Raw genomic sequence first — 14,118 nt, 5'->3', positions numbered from 1 at the left:
TGGGCCAGAGATGTGAAAGAAGGGAAGGCCTGAGCAAGGTACCTGTTGCCAAAGTCACCAAGAGAGGATAAATTTTATCTATTAATTTTACTGCTGCTTTTCCAAAGCTGACTTTGTATTATATTAGTCCATCTGTATACTTCTCCTGTTTGTGTACACAGATTCTGTGTTTCAGATATAGAAATATTGACTTATGAGGTCCCCAGCTGGTGGTGTATGTCTTTTCCCAAATTTCTACAGAAGAGGGAGAAGATGAGGTATAAGCTTGTTTCAAAAATCAGGTACTGGAAGCTGGCCATTGCAGCTGTTGTGTGCACCCTGAAAGGCAACTGCAAAAGCAGCTTAAATAAAAAACAGGGAAGAAATCTACTTTTGTGTTCAGTTTAGTGAATGTGAATGAGGAATAGATGTTGAAAAGTTTCAAAAAGTCACTGTGGTTTATCACAAGACTGAAGTGAGAATCAAGTATGCAAGGCATAGCCAGAGGTCATCTTCCAGCTTTGAGTGATGGCATGTGGGTACTCAGTACAAGCTGAGACTGCTAAGTATGAAAGAGTATAAAAGCTCACCTCAGGTAATACCCCTTACAAACATGCAATACCCACCCGATTTTTCATCCAGATAGCCTCACTGTCTTTACCTGAAGCATCAAGATGGGGATGACATGAGGCATATCTGTCTCTAGTGTTTTCTGAATCCATGTGAGGAAGCAACTCAGGAAGAAGAGAAAGCTTTGCAAAGTTACCTGCAATTACCTAAATCTTAGCATCATTCCCCTTAGTACAGTTTCACTTGAGGGAAACAGACCTCCGAGCGAAATCCCAGTCAAGCAGGTCAAGATTATAACCTTTGCCATCTGGCAGCACAGCCAACACAATGGAAAATCACCTTTGCCCTCAGCAGATGTTAAAACAGTGATATTACTTGTCTCGGTCTTTGATATACTGTAAGGATAATGTCCACCAGCCCCTGTGAGATGGTCTTTGCTTAAGAGGCAGAATTGTAAAGGCATCTGAAGCCCTATAGGAAATAATTAAATTTCTGTGATAGCTAGTATGTGATAGTGCTCCATGAAATAGTAGGGAAAAAAATGGCTGGTGTTTTGCAGGGTTTGTAGAGCTTCTTTTCCACATTTACTGCAAGTGTGAGAGCCAGTGATTCTGTAAGCCCTTCCTTCCAGTTCCCAATAATACAGTGAGTATTATCTTTGAACATACCACTGAAATGGAATATCATAGAGACACCTCAGTGACCAGTTTCCCTCAGGCCATGCTTGGCTATGCCCATTTTGGCAACAGATTGAGCACCACCAGAGTTTAGTTTCTCAGGCCTGATTGACCCATAGTCTCTGAAACCAAATTTCCTTAGGTCAGACAAACTCAAACTGTGTTGTCTCAGTCTCTGTGAAATGCCACTAAGATGCCTTAAGCTATTTTCATAGTAAATATCTTTCAGTACTGGCAGTGGCACTGCAGAAGTAATGTGTTCCTTAATGCAAGTGATGAATCTCCTGGCTTGAAGTCCCAGAGCCTCCAAGAGAACTTTTCAATGGTGACTTATAATAGGCATACTTGCATTTAAAAGTTATGCCCATCTCCAAGTCACTTGCTTCATGAAGAATGAAACTAATCTGGGATTTGGAAGTCATTCTTCCTTCAGTCTGCCATTGTTGGGTCTGTTCAGACTCACTATTAAGTTCTGGAACCAGTGAGTGTTTTGAATCTGCGTTGGGCAATATTTCATAGTTAGGGTGCTTCATTTGCCTTTTATCTTCTGGGGATTTAAGGCAGAAGTTGAACAGAAACAGAAATTTCTGGAATGGTGTATCCTAAAAATGAGCTTTGATTCCTTATTTTTGAATGTAGAAAGCACACTTCCCTCCCTTCTCCAAAAGTGAAGAATTTCTATATAACTCACTTAAAAAAAATAATTGTCTGTAGGCTGAGAATTTTTCCCACTTGCCAGAATCAGGCTTCAACACATAATATTCTTTTTTTCTTTTTTCTTTTTTCTTTTTTTTTTTTTTTTTAATTTTATTCATGACTGTGGGTAGAAAATAAACCTAGAGATCTCACCCAGCGCAGCTCATGTTAACACCACTGCTGCTAGCAGAGAGCTCTGTGTCAAACCCAAGTTTTTGCAAAATGTCTGGGTGCCCACATGCCTGCTGGAGTGGAAGGGATGCTCCTGGCCAATTTTGATCCTTTTATTGATAGAACGCAATAAATTCTCGTTACTGAAGTGGAACCATCAAGTGTCAGTGAAGCTGTTAGTAAAGCGATTGCTAAGAGTTAATGTGTATGTGTGCATGTGAGTGTGTATCAAGGCAAATAATAATAACCTCTTTAGTCAGGCGCTCTTTTCAGTCCTTTTCTTTATATCAGCTCTTCTGTAGGTTTTAATATTTTTTCCCTTTAGGCGATATTTAAGTGTGAGGCACTGCTAGCTAAAAAGAAGGAAAACAAATGCAAAAAACAAATATGTCTTGAAAATGACATTTGTTCCCAATGGGTTGTGATGCAAGGAATTTACCTAGCTATTCTGTATATCTTCAATTATTATGATTTTGTGCAATTTAAACAGGGACATTCACTCCAAGAAAAAATAGCAACAAAGATGATCCTTTGACTCAGCTATTCATAGGAATTATCTTAATCCTTGTTTTCTGCAAGATGGAAGTAAGGACCTGAGAGCCACTGAGTCTGGATGATCTGGAGTAACACACTTAATCCTTTTTCCTTCCCTTTTCCTTTGCGCCTTTCCCTTCTTCCCTTCTCACACACACTAATTGCTGCAGTCCTTAAAAAGGGACATTGCAAGTGTGACTCTGTCTGGCTTTTGGTGATGCTCAGCCATGAATCCAGCTTAATCTCCCCAAGGGAATACCATCAGGATTGTGTATTTCCATACTCCGTGTAGTCCTCCCCCCAGAATGAATTTCTTTTTGGTAAACAGAACAGCTACAAAGCAGACTGTTTTCCAAAAGTAGGAGTCCTGGTTTTGTTTCCCTTGCTTATGAGAAGTTTCATTCCCAATGTGGAAGTCTTCTTCAGACTCAAAGCATGTCTCCTGGGCAAAATACAGGCTGCCAGTCAATATATGATTTCTGGATAGAGGATTAGACCAGCCCCAAGGGAGGAATCTGATGAATGTTCTTCAAGGGGAACCTCTCAGACTCACCTATCCCCAAAATAAATTTTATTCTATTATGTATGGGAGGTAATTGGGATGAAAGACAGGCATTAGTCAATGAAACAGCTTTTTAAAAGGATCTTCATTGTGTGAGCCATTTAAAAATTGGCTGGACAATGAACTGCAAGAATATAGGAATTCATTTCACCCTGGCCAAGGAGAAGAGAGAGAGCATGTGGGACAGATGAACTAATGTCTTTTCTGTTGCTAATTGCTGTAATTCAGAGAAAGAAAATGGGATGAGACCACTGCAGCAGGAGAGCTGGGAGACCCCCAGACCAGAGGGGTTAACACTTGTCATTCTTAATCATACATTTAGGATCTCGTGACACAAAGACTGTTCAGGGTACAGATACAGACAGCTCACGCAGCTCCATTTTCCCCACTGGCACCGTCTCTTTATGACTTATGGTGTTAATTAGCTCGTCTGCTCCGTTCCACAGCTGAGCAAAATGTATGGTGATCATCATCAGAAGAAAAGAGGGGAGACTGTGCCTAGCTCCAGTGACTTTGCTCTTCTGCACCAGAGTGGCTTTCAAGGAGGCCACTTTATGTTCATCCCTAGGGAAACAGAGCCTGTCTAGCTCACAGACAGTAAATCGGCCTTCTCCTTCCGATGTTCCCCTGGGTCTCTTTTTTGGGCTTGCTGGGCTCCTCAGAAGTCTGGGGATCTGCAGTCCAGTCTGGGAGCTCATCCCTGCATACACAAAGAAGTATTATGGTAATTCTAGTGCACAAGTACTATGAACCTGAAGGATGGGGATTCTTTCCTTCTTTAGCTTTGACATCAAGACAGTTTCATGAAAATTGGTGTTCCCTAATTAAAGTCAAAAATTCTACTTTTTTTTCCTTTGCTTTTCCTTTAAAAAAAAACAAAACAAAACAAAACAAAAAAATCATCTGAGACTTAACCAAACTGAATCCTGTCCAAAGGAGAGAGGATGTGTCAGTCTAGTACAGGAATAAGTGTGGCTCAGGGGAAGGAGTGTCCCAGCCAGAGGATTGAAGGTTGTTATACAAATTAATGTGGTAATTACAGTATCATCTGGAGAAAGCAACTGTGACTGTGTCCCTGTTCTGCTAAGTACTGTATGCACTGTAATAAAAGAGAAGTCCTGGCATGGTTATAATCTCAGCAGACAATTCAGAAAAAAAAGGTCCATTATTACCGTGTCAAAGATGAGGAGCGGAGGCCCAGAGACATTTTAAAGGTGCAGTAGTCACCATCACCCCTGTTGTTGTTTGGTCATGCTATGTGCAAGAGTTAATTGAAACTCATGAATGAGGAGAGGGTCACCTACAAATGCTTGCAGTCAAAGCCAGAGAATTCTTGTAACTGCAAATTTCTACCAAATTCTTTTTTTTTTTCCTTCTTTTTTTCTTTTCTTTCTTTCTTTTTTTTTTTTTTTTCCTTCAAATTTTTGGAACTTTCAAATAAGCATTGAAAGGAAAAGAGAAAAGGAAAACTGCCTTCTTCATTTATCCTTAGTTGCAGAGAGGCGGAAGGGATTTGTTGCAATTTTAAAGAGGGAGTGAGGCTGGCTATGAAGAATGCTTTCCGGAGGCAAACAAAAATAATAATGGAAAAAAACAGGTATAAGACAATGCAAAAAAAAAAAAGTCCCTGTTTTTTTGGTTAATGGTCTGTGTGTGTTGGTCTGCTCCAAATATGCCCCTCCAAAATGTCTTCCTAAAAGTAACTGTAAGAAGGACACATAAAGGTTTTACAGAGTAGTCCTATTTAAACTCTAACTTAAAAAAGAGATACATAATAATAAATGAGCAGCCATTCAAAAGTTTAAGGAGGAAGACAAAAAAAAAAACACCAAAAAAACAAAAAAGTGAACATGAGGAGAGCCAAAAGCAACTCCCACTCATGATAAAATAATCCTATTGCAAGGGAAGAGGACGTTAGGCAGAGATTATTAAAAAATAATCCATTGTTCAGTAATGGCAAACATTTCACACCTCACGTGGCAGAAGCAATAAATCCCATTGATTCCTCCAAGGCAATTTACAATTAAACACTGATTTGCAAATAAATAAATAAATAAATAACGGCAGAATTCATTGTGGCACCTTACGCCGCCAAATCAAAGCAATTGGAGTGGAATTGAGAATAATTACCAGATGTGTTGCTTTGTGCTCAAAACGGCATCCGTTATTTACAACTACCAATGATGTTCCTTATTTATTCCTCCTGCTGGTCTAATGACTATTGCCATTCAGTTCTCTTTTATTTAATCATCAACATCCAAAAAAAGAAGAATCTTTTTTCCTTCTTTTTTTTTCCTTTTCTTTTGGCAGCAGCAGGGAGGGAGAAATTTTCTAAACCCCAACAATAGCAAATTGCTCTGGAGGAATGCATCATGTTTTCAGCCTGGCCTGAAATGTAATTATGAGCATTGCCTTCAATTTATTGGCCTTTTACAGATGTGCAATCCAAATGGATGCTACTTTAACTCCTGGAGTAATGAATATTTGTTTTCTTCTTGCCTATTGCATGTCTTTACTATGGAGGATATTTCGGGATAGAAATTGACTGGCGGTCATAAGCATTAAGAGAGTTGGAAGCTCCCAAGGGAACCCAGCACAGTCATAAAGTTGCAGCACATGTAGCCATGCACACACAGAAAGAAAAGTGTTTGCAGGTGAAGAGACTCCAGGGACACCTTTTTTTTTTTTTTTTTTTTTTTTTTTTTTCCCTTTATTCTGCTGTTTGTTTCAATCCCATTTGTAGGCATGGTGCTCTCCACACTCATTCTAGATAAAGACAAAGGGAAAAATATTCCTTGAGGAATGAAGAAATGAAAAGGTAGATATTAGTAGAAGGGGAATATATGTAGGTTGTCCTGAAAGTAATGCCTAGTTTTCCATGGAAACTAGAACAGATACAAAGAGCACAGTAACACTATTTGATAGAGCAACAAAACACTATTTGTCAACATAGTCACCACTATTAGCTCTGCATTTTCACCAGTGATGAACAAGAGCCTGTATGATGTGTTTGTAAACCTGTGCACCAGAAGAGGTGACCCCCTGCCAGTGCCACTGCTGCTGAAGCACATCACCCACTGCCTCACTGTCCTCACATCCACTGTTGGTGTCCATAAATGTTAAGCAAGCATCAATGAATGCCAATAGGTGCTGTTTTTCCTTCGTGTAGAAAATTAGTGACACACCCTTGCTACATATGCACTTCCATGTCAGAGGCCATGCTGTCAGACAGCCCCTCCGCTGCCACTTGTTGCACAGCAACAAAATGTAGTGGAATATTGGTAAGAAGGTTCAAACTCTACTGCCAGACCACCAACATCTGTGTCTGATGCAGTGGGTCAACAGAAAAAAACAGGAGGTGTTACTTTTGGAGCAGCCCTTGTACAGTATGTTGTGAATGGGCCATTGCATGAGCATCCCTATGCTTGCTCCAGGATTTCTATAGGTGGATCACTCTTTTGAAAACTTTTAACTTTTTTTTCTGAAGGAACAGAGGAGGTTGTGCTGCATCATGCCAGCTGCAGGATGTCCTATAAAACATCCCTATTCTTTTGGCATTCCTGCATTTCTAGAGGAAAAATCCTTTGGGACACTCTCCGTTGTTCACCATTTATTACATTTTAATTCTTCATGCATACTTCTCTATTTTTGACTATTCAGAATGGATCCTCAATGATAGAGAGCTTGGCACACTTACCGGCCCCTGCATGCATTTAGATCAAAACATGTCTTAAACAACAGTGCAGCTCAGAGACAGTGAGGGGCCTTTTATCTTCCTTAGTTCCCCCCAGGGAGCTCACCAGGAAAAACAAGTCCAAGAAGGTCTGACTCAAAAAGGGACAGAGTGAACACAGGGCACAAGGACACACAAGGAAATCTTTTTTTTTTCCTGTATTTTAGGTGTAATAAACCCAACCAAACCCAAATCTGTTATGTGATCCTTGTTCAGCTACACTTAGGGTCAGTCACTGCACACTGCACCCCACTTGCTGACCCCCAGTCAAATCCCCTCAGTTTTGAAACTAGTGTAGGGTTATCTGGAAATGAAACAGTACTGACCAAAAAAAAAAAAAAAAAAAAAAGAAGAGGAAACAAAACAAAACAAAAACCCACCACCAACAAAACCGCAAACAGATTCAAACAGATTACTGAATCTGGTAGTACTTCTGTACCTTCCAAATTTATGCCAGGAAGAGTGGAAACTGAAAGTGAATGATGTTTTGTAGATATTTGAGGATACAAAGCAACTCAGGAGGTTCCAGAGAAGGGCAAACACTCGTGTAGTTCTAACTCATCCCTGTTTGTGCCCAAATGTTGCATGATGGGTTCTTCTAAGAGCTCAGGATGTGAAACATAAGAGTTGTGCTCTTTGTTGGTCTATTGTTTGTGTAAAAGGTGATGGAAGCAGAGGGGTGATATCTAAAAAATGTACAGCAAATTTCGTTGTATGACCATATGCCATGCACATTCCTGAATGGCTCTAAATTTCCTTTCAAATGAGCACTCTCAGTGAAGACAGACATCTCTGCTCCCTTTTCTATGCCTTTAATCTTCCGTTTTGCTCATTCTACTCTTTAATCATCAGACGTCTCATGACAGTAATTGTGGATGTCCCTAGATAGCTCAGTAATAAATGTATCCTGAACAAACATGCCTGTCAGACTCTATTTAGCCTACAGCATCAAGTTTATGACCTCATGAAAGAGAATCATTCTTAAGTTCTCTGAACAATCTCAAAGTTAATCTCTACTTGTTATGAACATTAACTATTTTAGCCTCATTTCTTCAAGAATTCAAGATAGGGCTCTGAAAATAACCCAGATGCCAAACTCCTTGGGTTTGAATTCCGCTTTGATACCCAGACAATACATTTGGGTCCAGGTGTGTGAATCTAAATGTCTGGACCGTTGCATTCTGCCTCTTCAAATCCTGCTTTTAGGCAGAGCAATAGCAGCAGAACAGTGTTGCAGAACATTGATAATAAAAGTACACTTTTCACCACAAAGACTGCTGCACTGGTGTGGAGGACAAGCTCTATTTCTCTATTCAGCTTTGAGCATGGTACATTTGCTATGAGAGTTTCTTGGACTAAAGAAGTGGGAGAGGGGCTTCTTTCCTTCTTAATTATTCGTGCTTCTGGTCCAGTGACCCAAGTTATATTTAGCTCCCCATCAAAACCAAAACCTGAAAATTAAATGGACTGGAATGGAAAGGTGGTCTCTGTGTCACTCTCTGGATTCTGTTTCACAAGATGCAATCTTCCTCGATTTCCAAAACCAATTTTCTCCCATCATCTTATGAAAGTAGAGGTCATCCTGTGAAATGTGATATCTCACCAGTTTTTATAAAAGAATGTGCCCTTCCCCACGAAAGGAGGGTTCGTTAAATCATGCAGCTGATCAGATTGCTGAAGCTTTGATTGGCTGACAGCCAGAGCGAAGAAATCCATAGGGAAGAGGCACATGGAACCATCAAAATAGGCTGGGCCTGAACTAGGGTATTTTAATCACACTATTATAGAGAGGAGAGGGGAATCTCAAAGAAGGGTAGTACGGGAGCTTTATTGACTTTTAAGGTCAACAGAAGATGGGAAATAATCAGCCAGCCACATCTGAATTCCGCAGTTTAGCATTTATTCCCAGGCACCACTTTACTGCTAATCAGAGTTCAAAAATAATTCGTGACCCACCTTTGCCCTTGCAGCATGCCTTCTCTCCACAGTGTCCTTACAGAAGTTGGCAGACTGCTGTTTGTAGCTGGTATGAAAAGGTAACTACTTCTGGAGCAGACACAGCAACAGTGCAAAACATTTGCAGCAGGATGGGAAATGAAGTGAGTTCTGGTCTGTGGCCTGAGTCAAGAAAAAATGATGGTCTAGTAGATAAGACAAAAAAGCTACGTGTTCTAGGCAGAACATGAAAAAGTGTGCAAGCACAAGTGCAATTAGCAAGTTACAGCTTGTGTTCAAGCTAAACATCAGGCATTTTTAGAGCTGGAGCAAGTGTTGTCTTGAGTTATAGGATTCATTTAGGCCCCAGGATCTGCACAGAATGAAAATGGATCACATTCAGGCAATTGCCTCTTTCCCTTCAAAAGGTGATCAAACTCTCCTGACAGTCTTTCTTAAAAGGATCACAGATTTCAGGTTCTGCAAGTGTAGGCTGCACTTTAAGAAAGCAAACACTTCATGGGAGACAGGGAAGCAGAAATTACTGATTGCAACCACAAACCACCCTAGACACAACAGACTTGCTGAGAGGTCTATAGCCTGGGCTGCCTCACTGGGGCTTTCTGACATGGCTTGCACTGAAGGTCTTATCTTAAGGAATGAAAGGATCAGTTTATACTTAAGTTGGTAAGTCAGTGCATGTGTCCACCTGACACTTGGTTTTTAATGTTTGGGTAAGTCAGCACTTGTGTCTGTATAACATCTAGGGAGGAGGGTGCTCTCTTGGAAGATGGCTTTCCCACACTATGTGGTAAAAAATGAAGAGCTGTAGCGGGTGACTAAGAGAGCAGCTGGGCCTGATTTGAAAGCAATGAGCCTGACTGCTACTTTGGATTTGTAAGGGGTAGATAACCTGGAGCTAGGAAAGCATACGGAGAGCATAAAATAGTGTTACAGCATTCATTGCAGCTGCCTAGGGCTCTGAGAAGGGATGTGCTGGGGACTTTCTATCCACTGAGAAAAGGGCAGTTGACAAAGCACCCTCGATTCAGTGACCCATTCTTCAGCCTTGAGGGTTTCAGATGGTTCAGATGAGCAACCTCACTTCTGGCTTTTGATCTAAGTCAAACATTTTGATCTCAACAAATTCCCTTCTAGCCAGACTGACCTGCCTGCTTTCACTTCTTACAGCATTGTTAGAACCTGCCCCAAACTAAAAGGGTTTGCAGGTCTCTTCCAGTTTACCCTGTAGGACTAAAGAGGGTGTAGTCCCTTTCACCTAGCCAGCAAGTAGGAGATTCTTTCCTTGTGTTTGGAGACGGAGAGGTGCTCTGAATCTCAGTCATATCAAAATTCTCAGTACAGAACAATCTTTCTTGGGGCATTTCTATATGCTTCAGTGATTCCTAGAGGATCTGCATACTTTTGCCAACTCCAAAAATGGAGCAGCAAAAGCTTCCACTGGTGATGGCTCCATGTTAGAGAAACAGAGAAACCTGCATTGCTGTAGGTAGCTCCCCTGGCTGAAGTGTTGCTCTGGTGCTGAGAGCTCCAACCCCAATACTAATCTTGTGAGGAAGGCGTTACATACACTGCTCGTGGTTTGAGTTTTTGCCATTGCTAGAAGGCACTTTAATTCTTTGGGAAAAATGCATGTGCAGCACCTCTGAAAATCAAACAATTTGAGTAGCTAATGTGAAAGCATACGTAATTTAATCAGTGGATAGTTATAACCAAGTGCTACATTGCTTTGTATTTTATCCTTTTTCACAGGTGGGAAACTAAGGCACAAAAAACATAGGGCCTGTCTAAGATGCCCATAGTACCAGTTTTAGCGGGACTGGAAAATAGATGCTATCAAAATTGACCAAGATTTTCCTCTCAGGTTGCTGTGGGGCACCAAGTTCCATCAAGACAGGGGTGAAGATACATCTTTTCCCAGTGGAAACACTGAGTGAAGGGATATTGCCTGCTCATCCCTGATCCTTCCAGTGCTTTAAAGGTACCTACAGGAAAGCTGGGGAGTGACTTTTTGTAAGGGCATGTAGAAACAAGATGAGTGGAAATACTTTTCAACTGTAAGAGAGTGGATTTAGACCAGATATCTTGAAGAAATTCTTTCTTGTGAGGGTGCTGAGATACTGAGACAGGTTGCCCAGCAAAGCTGTGGATGCCCCCTCCCTGCAGGCATGGAAGGCCAGGTTGGATGGGGCTGTGAGAAACCTGGTCTAGAGGGAGATGTCCCTGCCAACAGCAGGGGGTTGGAACTAGGTGGTCTTAAAGGTCCCTTCCGACTCAAACCATTTTGTGATTCTATGACTTTACAGCTGCTAGCAAGAACAGAGATAATAGACACAAGGACTGGGGAGACCAGGAAGCTGGGTTAGGAGACAAAAGAATCTGAATTTGCAGAGGGAAAAGCCCTTTCACAAGGGTATCCTATGATATCCTAGATACTGCTTACTTGATGGTAAAAGCTAATTCTGTCCACTGGTCCAGCTCAACTAAGCAGTGCGAGTGCTGAAAATTCAGTGCATGAGTAGCTCGCCCTTCTTTCATGGGGATCACACACCTTTGCCCCAAGGTGAGGCATTCAAAAGACACATGCCTTCTGTGCAGTTTTTCAGCTCTTTGGAGAATATTGATATTGATTCTGGAAAACAAGAGTTAATCTGGAGAGACAGACAAACACACACAAATAAAGTGTATTTGAGTTTAAAGAAAAAAGTTAGCATCATGCCATTGAACTATTGACAAGGCTGTCACAAATATCATCTTGTCTCAGTGTAAATAAACAAGCTTAGTGCTGTTATTTTAGAATAAAAGGCCAGAATAGGTTTTGTATTGACTTTCTAATATCCACTGAAGAGTTGGAAGAAGAAAATTAAAGATAATAAAGTAAAAGTGCAAACCATAAAAGTGGAGGCAGGCAGTGCATAGTAAACTGTGAATCCAAGCACTGGCGGTTGCAGGAAGCCAATTGTGTAACTCAGTAAAGGTCAGCAGCAAAGATAAGAAGTTGAGGTTGTCAGTGAATCCCCTTCTATATTTGGAAAGATGATGGCTGCAGGGTGATAACAATTGTGGTCCGCAGTGATTCAGTCTGGTGCTCGTGTTCCACCCTTCCTGAGTGCATTTGAACCAGGCAATGTTTCTAAGTCCTGTCACATTCCATTGAAGTTGGTCTGCTCCTGGGTAGCTTACCCAGACTTCTGGGCTTTGTGTGTCTCTTCCTGAATATACGCCTTAAGCAGTAATAGCAAGAGAACTGGTGATCTCTGCTCAGCTCAACTCTGATCAGTGACAGGAATATTTGTAACTGCCCACAATAGGTTCAGGTATTACCTCAATTTCTGCATTTGATTTTCTTACAAATAAATAAAAATAAAAATTGATGTCTTAATGCTACAGAAGTTGCTTGGTAGCATTCTGGTCCCTGAGTGTCTTGGCCAAATGTTGCCCTTAATTCTGATAGTTTCCTATACTACCTCATTGTCCTTAACAGCCTCTTTGAACTCATTTCCTCAGGAACTTTTAAACTTTTGTGTTCATTCTCATTTCTGTTTGTCATTTTAAGTGAAAAAGAATGGAAGCATTAGAAATGTTGGCAAAGGACTGGAAAGGACAATGTGTTCCCCACGGAACAGTGGCCCTCTCACAAAGGACAATTAGTTTATCCGTAGTCACTCACTACATCATGCAAAGTGTGAACTAGATGTTAGATCTGCAAACCCAGGATTCCTCCCTTTATGGATAGTAAATAACGTGATGACAGGGCTCATCGAATCCCATTTAGCAAGTATTGTACTGGTAAAGGAGCTATGATGCTTATAGGAGTGGGTGCTAGCAAATGTATGCGCTGGTTCAGAACCTCTTGTAAAATGAAAATAACAATACGTATGTGCTCTGAAGTAAGCAGCTACAGGTGAGAGGGAAAATGCCTCATATGAACAGATGAAGGAAGTTTTTGAGGGTAGAGGTGAAACATGGACAAAGATGAAGAGAGAAAGGAACATTCCAAGCTGAAATGGAGCTCACTGATTGTAAAATTAATGAGTTGTTGTTGGAGAAAAGACTGTACGTGAGGGACTGATGAAGGCTTTGGGCATGAGGTCTAAAGGCAGGAGAGAAGGGCGAGCGAAAGAAGAGATTTGCTCTGACCCTTTACAAGCAGCAGATAGGGAAGACATTAATGACTGCAGACTCTTACTCAAAGGACACACAGATGTCATCTCTGCCTGAATACCCCTTCATCCATGCAGCCAAGGAATGAACAAGGCATTACCTGAATCTCACCAGTATGCATGAATTTAGGACAAACCAAAACATTCTCTAGATACAAAGTACTTCATACCTCAGGTTCTGCCTTGTTCAGCTCCATGAGTTTTCAATGATGTAGCCTCATAAAATCCAGCACACCAAATTCATGCAATTAGAGGATGTAATGGTCCGTGAGTTGTTGGATACATGCAAAGTGTTCATGCAGTCATTTAATTTTAATCACATTGGTTACTGTGTCCAAATAATGCTATTTAAATAAGTTTCTTTGACAGTCCTTTGTGAATCCCTTTGAGATGGAGACTCGAGGTAGGCAGAACTGAGTTATTAATTTTTTATTTTAAGGGAGCAACTTTGGATGGAAAACTCGAGTTTCAGTCTTACAAAGAAGATACAAGTCTTTAGGTAGAGAAGAGATGAATCTGAAACTGAGTGGACAAACTGGGCATTCAGACTGGCAGTATAAAACAACTTACTGGTAGAAATAACTATAGTAATTTCAACTTTTGCACTTTTTCCAGTTTTTTGCACTAGCTGGAGGTTTCAGGGCCATGATTAACCTTTGACATCTCTGTCTGTCCTCACACAGTGCAGGATTTCAGGCAGTGATTCCTGCATCCATCCCACCATCCCTGGACCAGCCAGAGATGTCCAAGTGCTCTGAAAAGTTTGAGAGCAGTGTAGGGGTTGCTACACCTCTAGTCTCAGTGGTTATGCAACCTCTCTAATTCAGTTAGAATAAGATGATAATGTTTCTTGGTTTTGTTTTTCTTTTCTTTTTCTTTTTAACCTACTGACTTTATTTTCCTGAGCCTTAGTTTTACCCTTGCTAAAACGAGAGTAACAAATGAAAAAACAGATAATCCTCCGATGCAAATTAACACCACTGAGGACAAAATCTCCTTTCTTACTTTCTTCAGAACTGCCTTTGCAGAGTAAATTTATCTGTCTTCCTTGGGACTTCCAGCTCCCTCTTAAATCTA

At 40.9% G+C, this 14,118-nt stretch overlaps 1 protein-coding gene across 24 annotated transcripts in view; it reads left to right on the top strand.

The window, feature by feature from the left end:
• The window catches only part of CELF4 (CUGBP Elav-like family member 4), a 714,329-nt gene that overhangs the window by 421,974 nt on the left and 278,237 nt on the right, over positions 1 to 14,118 (top strand). The gene's annotated exons all lie outside the window — the stretch shown is intronic.

The sequence above is a fragment of the Coturnix japonica genome, chromosome Z, assembly GCF_054131305.1.
Source record: "Coturnix japonica strain WE chromosome Z, WE-NBRP24, whole genome shotgun sequence".
Lineage (NCBI taxonomy): Eukaryota > Metazoa > Chordata > Aves > Galliformes > Phasianidae > Coturnix > Coturnix japonica.
Note: the sequence above shows the minus strand (reverse complement) of the source record. Positions and strands in the feature narration are given on the sequence as shown.